This window comes from Cornus florida, unplaced genomic scaffold (genome assembly GCF_030987335.1).
Source record: "Cornus florida cultivar Cherokee Brave unplaced genomic scaffold, ASM3098733v1 CherokeeBrave_3.0.0_Hap2_Chr11, whole genome shotgun sequence".
NCBI lineage: Eukaryota > Viridiplantae > Streptophyta > Magnoliopsida > Cornales > Cornaceae > Cornus > Cornus florida.
Genome location: NW_026775581.1, coordinates 82691219 through 82700927, shown reverse-complemented (window position 1 = coordinate 82700927; position 9709 = coordinate 82691219).

The window sequence follows — 9709 nt, the reverse complement described above, 5'->3', positions numbered from 1 at the left end:
GGATATAAAGAGAGGAATACGAGGGTTTGGGCTTAAGCTAAGACTAAATCAAGGAGGGGAGTTTGGTGTGTGCTAGTGGACTAAACTAGGAGCAGCAAAGGTCGTTTAATACAACCGACGTTGCCAGAGTTGATAGAGACGACAGTTAGATATTTTAATCCAATGTCTCAAAGGCACGCTTATGTTCTATTCTTTCCCATGAATCTGTGTTCTGTGCATGCTTAGGTGGACTCCAGGGATTTAATGAAGGATTAAATACTCTGTTATGCATGTCTGATATGTATTTAATCCCATTTACTGAAACTGTGTTGTTAATAAGTATGGTGAATTAATTATATATAACTATACTTAGTTTTGGATTTAATTGATACTCAAATCGTTATAAGTGTATGTATTTAATCCCGTTTACTGAAACTGTGTTGTTAATAAGTATGGTGAATTAATTATATAAAACTATACTTAGTTTTGAATTTAATTGATACTCAAATTGTTATAATTGTATGTATTTAATCCCGTTTACTGAAACTGTGTTGTTAATAAGTATGGTAAATTAATTATATATAATTATACTTAGTTTTGGATTTAATTGATACTCAAATTGTTATAAGTGTATGTATTTAATCTCGTTTACTGAAACTGTGTTGTTAATAAGTATGGTGAATTAATTATATATAACTATACTTAGTTTTGGATTTAATTGATACTCAAATTGTTATAATTGTATGTATTTAATCTCGTTTACTGAAACTGTGTTGTTAATAAGTATGGTGAATTAATTATATATAACTTTACTTAGTTTTGGATTTTATTAATACCCAAATTGTTATAATTGTATCGATTTATCGTTTGTTTCGTAGGATGTGAACGCTATGATTTATTTTAGCAGTCTAAATAATTGGAGCATGATTTCTAGGTTCTGTAGTGAATACCTAATGTCATTATATATGTATTAAACTGTACTGATGCATATTTTGGGGAACTGTTGATAAATTAATTAATGTTATTTTTATCAAATTATGTGGATTGGAGGACTGTATGCATCGATATAGGACGGTGGCATACTAGGGATGGATTAATTCAAATACTAAGTCTTACCTAAAATGGATTAAGGTGTGGATTAACCATAAAGGTTAAGTCTAACTCCTATTAGTGTCAGGTTAGTAAATAACTGAATGACATAATTTTCGTTTCTGGGATGGATTGTTATACATATATCAAACCTCTATACTAAATGGGTGATATTTTGTATTAGGAGGACACGGACTTTATATATATATATATATAATATGGTATCATGGTATAAACTTGAGTCTCATGACCACGGTTAGGGCGCGTATATCGCCTAGGATGGATAACTAGACATAGGTGTTGTTCCCTGGTAAGTCTAGGTACTCATGACCATTTTACGTGCGATTTGCATGGTATCTCTTCTCAGGCTGAGACAGACCTATTGGACTAATGAGCGTCCTATAGTGTGTATTTATACATATATGGACTACTCTAGATATTGTTGAGTCTATCTAGGATATATCTGTGTATCGAATTCCTGTTTAGATCGTAGTAAATCAGGACTTGCATGTGGGTCTGACCCACTCTTTTATTTTTCAGGTGCTCGTCAGCTCCAGGTTTAGAGTTTGATCGTGCAGAGCAGATACAAACTTCTATTCCACCGACTACGTAGGACTGCTTCCTTATTAGCTTTGTCTGACTTCAGCTATTTTATTTATGTTGGGATTTGTTATTAGGGGTCCACTAAATAGATTCCCGAGTTGTAAAATAATTAGAGATTTTGGAGTTTGGTTCTTAATAATTATATTTTGAGAATTTTCATTAGAATTCATTTAAGCCATTTTTACTTATTTCTATTTCAACTTGTATTCGTTGTTCGTACATATTAATTGTTTGATATCCCTCGGGTTTGGGCCTGAGCCTGATCAACCCGTGTCTCGGATCCGAGGGGTATCGCAGTAGTGTACCAGTATGGGATGGTGGCACTTTAGGTACGGATTAACTTATCAGTTAAGTCCTGCCTATTTTGTATAAGGGAATTGATTAACTAAAATGTTAAGTCCTACTTATATTCAAGTCAGGTCAGCTAAACAAGTTGAACGACTTATAGAGGATTACTTGTAGAGGATTAATTTTTACTGGATAGGATGGTTATTAAATTATATATATATATAATTATGGTGTCATAATATGAGCTTGAGTCTCAAGATCAGTGGTTAGGGCGCGTATATCGCCAGGGATGTGTAGTTAGATATAGTGTAGTTGTGTGCCTTGGTAGGTTTAGGTATTCATGCCCACTATATGTGCGTTTTGCATGCTACCTACTATTCAGGTTGAGGCAAACCTTAGTCTAGTGAGGTTTCTTTAGTGTGTGTATATATATATACGGACTACTAGTTATTGTTGGATTGACTAGGATGTATATGTGTATCGAATATTTGTTTAGACTGTAGTAGAGTAGAACTTGTTTGTGGGCCTGACCCACCATTTTTTTTTCAGGTGTTCGTCAGGAGTAGAGATTGTTCGTGCTGAGCAGGAATCAGTCTACTTCATTTTTTCGTTTTTACATGGGAATTCTTTTATGCTTCTTTCTTCAGTTGTAGACAGTTATTGTTGTCATTTGTTCAGATTGGTTTTTAGGGGTCCACACAGTATGAATTCCCGAGTTGTATTAATGGAGGATTTATTGTATCAAAATGATTTTATTATTAATGAAAATTTATTAAGATGTTTTATTATTGGATTATTCTTTTAGTTTTCTTTCAGCAAATTATTTATTCCTATTTATTCTTTTGTACTCTGTATTCGTTTATTGCCGATTTATTTTTGATATCCCCGGGCGTTCGGGCGTGAGCCTGGCCAACCCGCATTCGATAATCCGGGGGTATCATATAGACTAGACAGAAAAATCTTTAATCCTTTAATCTTTTAAGATGCCTAATAAAATAATCATTAATAGTGTGAGTATCAAGCTCATTAATATCTTCATTATATAACTCTGTCTCTGTAAGACATTTCTACACTTTCTATTTTCTACAACTTTATTCTGTTTAGGAAAACAAGGAGTGGTGTACTGTGGCACAATGCACTGCTCTTTAAGTATGTACTGAAAGTACTACAATTTACGCCCTCCGTATCCATTCTCCCAATAAAACTCACAATTTTAGTCCGATCTTAAAACCATAATCACTATACCCAACTACTACTTTAGTCTGGTATATTTTACACACATCAAGTGCTTCAAACTTCTGGTGGATTAAGTACACAAACCTTGAGAATCCATCAATGAAGACAATGAAATATCTTTACCGCAAACGAGCTATGATAAGAAATAGATCACAATTTTCGCTAAAAATATAATCTAAAAAACCAAATGATCGACTAGCCTCAAAATTATGTTTCTCTGCATCTATCCTTCGATATAACCAACGCATGAAATTTGTGGCCCAATAATCTCATCATTGACCAAGTATTCAAGTCTCTTTTGAGAGATATCTTATGCATAACATAGATAAATCCTCTCTAACCAAAACACAATTTATTCGAACGGCATCGAGTCAATTGAAAACAAGAAGCAGATATGATCACATCTTGATCCATCTACCATGTCTATACCTATACTTTTACCAAGTTTGGCTCGAATATTAATATGGCAATTTTCTTTCCTGCTTTGTTTTTCTTTTTCACCACAATGGCCTTTTTCTTTTTGATGTCTTTTTATTTCTACAAAACCAACATTTATCATTCCATGATTAATGTCTTTTCATGTATTGTTCTGTCTTTCTTTATTCTGTTTAGCCTTATATACTTTCTTGTCGCCTAGTTTATTCTTAAAACGATTCTTGCTGTCACAGCAAGATGAGTTGACTCGGTTTTAACATCCTTGAGTCGCTCCCCTTCAATCACACAAAGTGCTAATAGCTGATTAATGCCACATTTAACTTCTTGTGAATTATAATTCACCTTGAAAAACTGAAAAAAACCTAAGTAGCGAATAGATTACCAAGTGGACAAATAACTTATCATCAAATATGATTCCCTATTACCTTAGATCATTAACTAGCTTGCACATCTTATAGATGTACTTCCTCACTGAACCATTGCCATCATATCTGACTAACATAAACCATGTCTGATAATAGTATTGTAATTGCTTCTTAATACCCATTAACTTTTTCTTGCTCAAATCAAGAAGCTTTTTGGCAGTATCAAAACCAAAATTCAACCATGAATAATATCACCAATAGAAGCATAAATTAATCTAATGGTATGGTAGTACCTTTAGTCCATTTAAAAAATGCAACAACTTTTTTTACCTAAGAAGACTTTGCACTGGGCAGATAGGTTTCTTCCTAAAAAAAAAAACATAGACTCGTAGTCCAAGAAACCCAATATAATATCAAAACATGTCTTCTAGGCAATATAATTTTAACCATTCAATGGTTCAATCCCTATGAGTTATCTTTAAATTGCGAAAACGTCTATAATCTGAATAAATGTTATATTGAATAATACCACATAAATAACATATAAAATAATATGTCACAGCTTTATGGATTATTACTTTAATTCGTGCTTTGGGTTTTAAGCCGAATTTCTCAAGATGTTTTACTATGTGTAAAAACTGTTCACCCTGTAGGATAAGATAAAATGTCATCTAAAAATCACCTTTTGGCAGAATTTTAGATTTTACTTTACCTCCCAAATCTGCGATAAAATCTCATATAGACCTATTTGATTATGCTTAAATTATTCCTAAACATTTCCATTACCTTTTGGCAAGAGGGTTATTTAATTATAATCTAAGCATTCTCAAATATTCTACTCACTTATCCCACACTAAGACATTAATCACCTTTTGGCAGAATAAATGTCCTTATGTAAGTAAGTGCACTGTAAGACCTTAATAAAACCAATGCCTTAAAATTTAAATAAAATAATAACCTCCATAAGCGTGTCACTATTTGGCAGGCATCACCCACTTTAATTATTACCTTTGAAACGGTTATTTTACCTGTCTTTCTAAACCACAAGAAATAACCTATATTGCAGAAGTTTCATTTATTTAAGTTCAACAACTTCTTTATAATGCACATAAACTAAACCCAAATATTATGGAATATTTGATTTCACTGTAATATAAATGGCTTTAATACAAATAAAATAAAACCTCCCCATACATGTTAAGAAATTACAGTGAACAATATAATAATAACATGCACATCAATCAAGATTTAAAAATATCAATTCTTTATATACTTTAATTAAAATAAGATAACAAAAAAAACTTGATGCATGTATATTATATATCTGATGAACAATTTAAACTAGTTAAATATTTAAATCAATTAGATCAAAAATACTTATGGCACACAAGCCCCCATAAGTTTTTCAACTTAAAATTAAACAAATATCATTAATTACTCATTAAAAACACTAGATATAGTGCGTGACTAAACCTCCATGCAGTTTCACAGTCTTGTATATGTATATATTACATAAAATAATTTATCCATACATAATATATAATTCAAAAGAAATTCATTAGAATCACTAAATGAATTAATATAATAAAAAGATAAACCTTCAATTTCCTTAATTGAGTCATGTACTAGAGATCTATGTTATATATATATATATATATATTAGAACAAAGTATAATATGGTAATACTCATTTTTGTATGATCATGTCAATTGGGTAAGAGTTAAGCAATATCCAAGCTCCAGCATATAAATTGAATATTATATAAATTATATATTATTCAAGCGTTCAATCAAACTTCAAATTTGACATCTTATCAAACAGGTTATCTATATACTACATGCAATCAATAGTGATTCGTTAATTAGTAAAACTTTCCTGTTTTTCATCTTAAAAGATGATATCATTCGAAACTTATCCCAATAAACAATTCAAAAAAGGAATCAATGAATAAATTCATATTCTAATAAACAATTCATTCCTTTCTATCAATGAATGACCTAAATATAATAAAATAATAAAAGTTTTCAATTGTGTCATTCAGTTGTCGTGTACTGATAAGTGTAAATATAAATCAATTATATATACATCCATATATTAGAATATGTATTTGACAAGTTGGCTAGAATCTAGATGTGTAATATATGTACATTGAACGAAGACTTGTACAATTGCATATCGTGATTAATATTTAAACCAAAAATTGACTGAACAACTCAAATCACAATAACAAAGCTTTCGCACCAACTGACACAAAACCGGTGCAAACAGTGCGCTATTTTGTAAATCTTCACAACACAAGTTCAAACAAATATATATACTAATTCCAAATCAGCAAACATCCGTTGCCGATTATGAAGAACAAAAATTTCGCACTCATAGAGGCGAAACGATATATATAGATCATTCATTAAGTTAAATAAATTGATTATTTTTCGTAATTTCTACGGTAGAAAATTATAGCTCTAACTTTGCTCTGATATCAATTGTTGGGTTTTAATCAAATTAATCCACGTAGAAATCAAGAATATTTTAATTAATTAAAGAGTAATTTAGACTCGTACCTAATTAAAGAGTAATTTAGACTCGTACCTAATTGATGATTAACACACATATACCTATCACACATATACCTTTAGAATATATATGTAATCCTCTGTGAGTTTCTGCAAAACATTAACGCTTTACCTCCTTCTGAGAGTTGTCGATACGATATGTCTGAATAAGGGTTTTAAAATCCTTATATATAACAACAGGGATGGCGGTTTCTCCACAAACAAGCATATCTAAGTCTCCATTCCTATCATGGAAACTTAGATATCAATGGTTAGAATTAAATCACACCAAATAAGTTAGAAAATCACAATCCAACGGTATAAAATCATATTCCCAATTAGATCACCAAATTGAAAAGTACAACCCAATCCATTAAGTATCAATAATCACATTGTAATCCTATTTTAGAAAACGTAGTGCATAGGACCATAAAATAATTTTTATTATTTATATATATAATTTCTAACAAACCCTACCTAATTACTTAAACTTTTGGATCGAATTGCATCATACGCACCCATTACAACAGTCTTATATGATAGACAAATGTAATGTAAGTCAATATGATACTCCATGAATTGGATGCATGTTTTTATTGTAGAAATATTAAAACATCTCATTGACAAATGAGTGCTTCCATAGACCATGACTAGGTCTGCATGAATTCTTTCTTAGATTCTTATTCATGGTGGGGGCTGAATTATTGTCATGGATAGCTAGAAATTAAATTTGATGTAGAATTGAAAGGAAGTGCACTAAGTTATCTATTGTCAAAATCTTAATAATTTATTTGATTTCCATTTCCTTACAATTAATTCTTTGTTCTAATAATGGCAAGAAAAACAATTTGTACTTGGCCAACAGAATCATTTTGTAGTTGTCAAAACTAATAAAGGAGTTTCGACGGCTATGGTTGAAATAAAAAATTAAGTGTTGTGTATTGCAGAAGGTGTTTGGAATTGTAAAGCAGTGAGTAGCAATATCATAGAGTTTATGGGCATTATTTAGTGGCCTAGTTGGTAGAGTATTCAGCTCTCCGAACGAATGTGTCCATATTCGAGTCTCCTCCCCCTAATTTGACAGAATAGAAAACAATATTATAGAATGTGTGACTTTTTAAATATGGGTTTAATGCGATGTTTCAACATTAAATATTGATTTATGACATGCTCAATTTCAAATGGTAAAGGGCTAGCTAGGTATACAATGCTCTTTTATTCCTGCGAGAATTGTTTTCTAAATTCAAACTCATAACCTTCAAGTAATAATAGAACAACTTATAAAAATCTTTAAATCCATAACTCATAAAAAAAGGGTATCAAAGTCAAGTCTTATATAGAGGAGTAGGATTCGCAATACAGAGAACCCTTTGACAAGGCCAATATCTAAAAATAAGGACGGAGCCAATGAAGGCCTAGGGGGGCACGTGCCCCCCTGAGTTGGCCAACAACCTATAATATATGTGGTAATTTTTTAAAAAAATTTCATATATATGAAAAAATTTATATAGTACCCCCCTCAAATTTGTAGTTCCTAAAATTATATTCGTATTTTATTTTCTCTTTTACTTTTCACATTCCTTAAATTTCTTTAGTTGAAAAAGTCAAATTTCTCTTCCTCAATTGAAACTTTTTAACTATATCCTATTAAAGTTCTTTCATTTTTCTTTCCTTTTATATTTTAATAATTTTCTTCTTCTTTGTCTTTTTGAATTTTATAGTTGTTATATATATATATATATATATATATGTATATATATATATATATGTACTCCGTATTGTTTTTTTTTTGGCAGTGTGCCCCCTCTCACTTGAAATTCTGGCTCCGTCACTATCTAGGTGTGGGACTAATTTGTATGGTGAGAAAAGAGCATTAGATTATATTTTGTAAGGTGAGAAAAGAGCATTAGATTATAGTCTTGACTCCTCGTTGATATTCAATGCAAATACTTTCTCTATTTTAATTTATAATAAGCAAATTATGATTTTTACTTTTTACTCCCATAAGAAAAACATTATTGTATATTTTCCTCTATTTGCTAATTTTTTCCAACAAGATAAAAATGGTATCATTGCTAGTGTTATTAAAGGCCCAAGACGCAGCGAGGTGCTAGAAGTCATAAGGGACACAATTGAAAAATTAAATTATTATTAAAGCATATTCATATTTCATATAAAGACAATGGCAGATCCAAGGGTGGGCTGGGCTGGACTGGGCTCCAGCCCACTCTAATTTTTTTTTTTTTTTTTTTAATATTATTATTAATATTAGCCCATCCAAACAAGATCAAGTCAGTTAAGCCACAATACTAAAATAAAGGCCTAATCCAAACAGGCCCTAATACATGACTTAAATAGATATTTTGAACACATGTCTATTATCGACAAATTCGAGTCTTTAAAGACTTGTCAAGCACAACTTAAATAGATACTATATTTTATAATTTTTGAATTTAAATATTTATCCAAATTATTTTATAAAAAATAAAATTTTATTTAAAAAATTATGTTATTAAATTTATGTTTAATTGTAACCCATTTCATTGTCAAAGGCACCCCAGCTCAGTCTAGAGCCTAGGTCATTACCCTTTTCTTAATTAATCCACACAAAAGAAATAGTTAACATTATATTCTTTCTCCCCCCTTTTTTTTTTCTTTGTCCTACTTACTTAATATAATCCTTATACTCCGTTACAGCTTTAGATTAATGCACCTACTGTCCTCACCCAGCACCCGTTAACAATCACTTTTTGTCCTCAGCTCCCATTCTCCAATTGCTCCTCTTGCCCTTTCAATTGTTTTCACAATGTACCCATTACTCTCTCTCTCTCTCTCATATATATATATATATATATATATATATATATATATATATATATATATATATCATTAAAAAAAAAAAAAAAAAAGGTCCTACGATGGGATGAGAGAGAGAGAGAGAGTAATGGGCACATTGTGAAAACAATTGAAAGGACAAGAGGAGCAATTGGAGAATGGGAGCTGAGGACAAAAAGTGATTGTTAACGGGTGCTGGGTGAGGACAGTAGGTGCATTAATCTAAAGCTGTAACGGAGAATTAACAAAATTATGTCCCTTTAGATGATAAGCCTTCATTCTCAATTTGGTAATGGGAAAAAGCTAGAAACAAAGAAAGGACCGCGG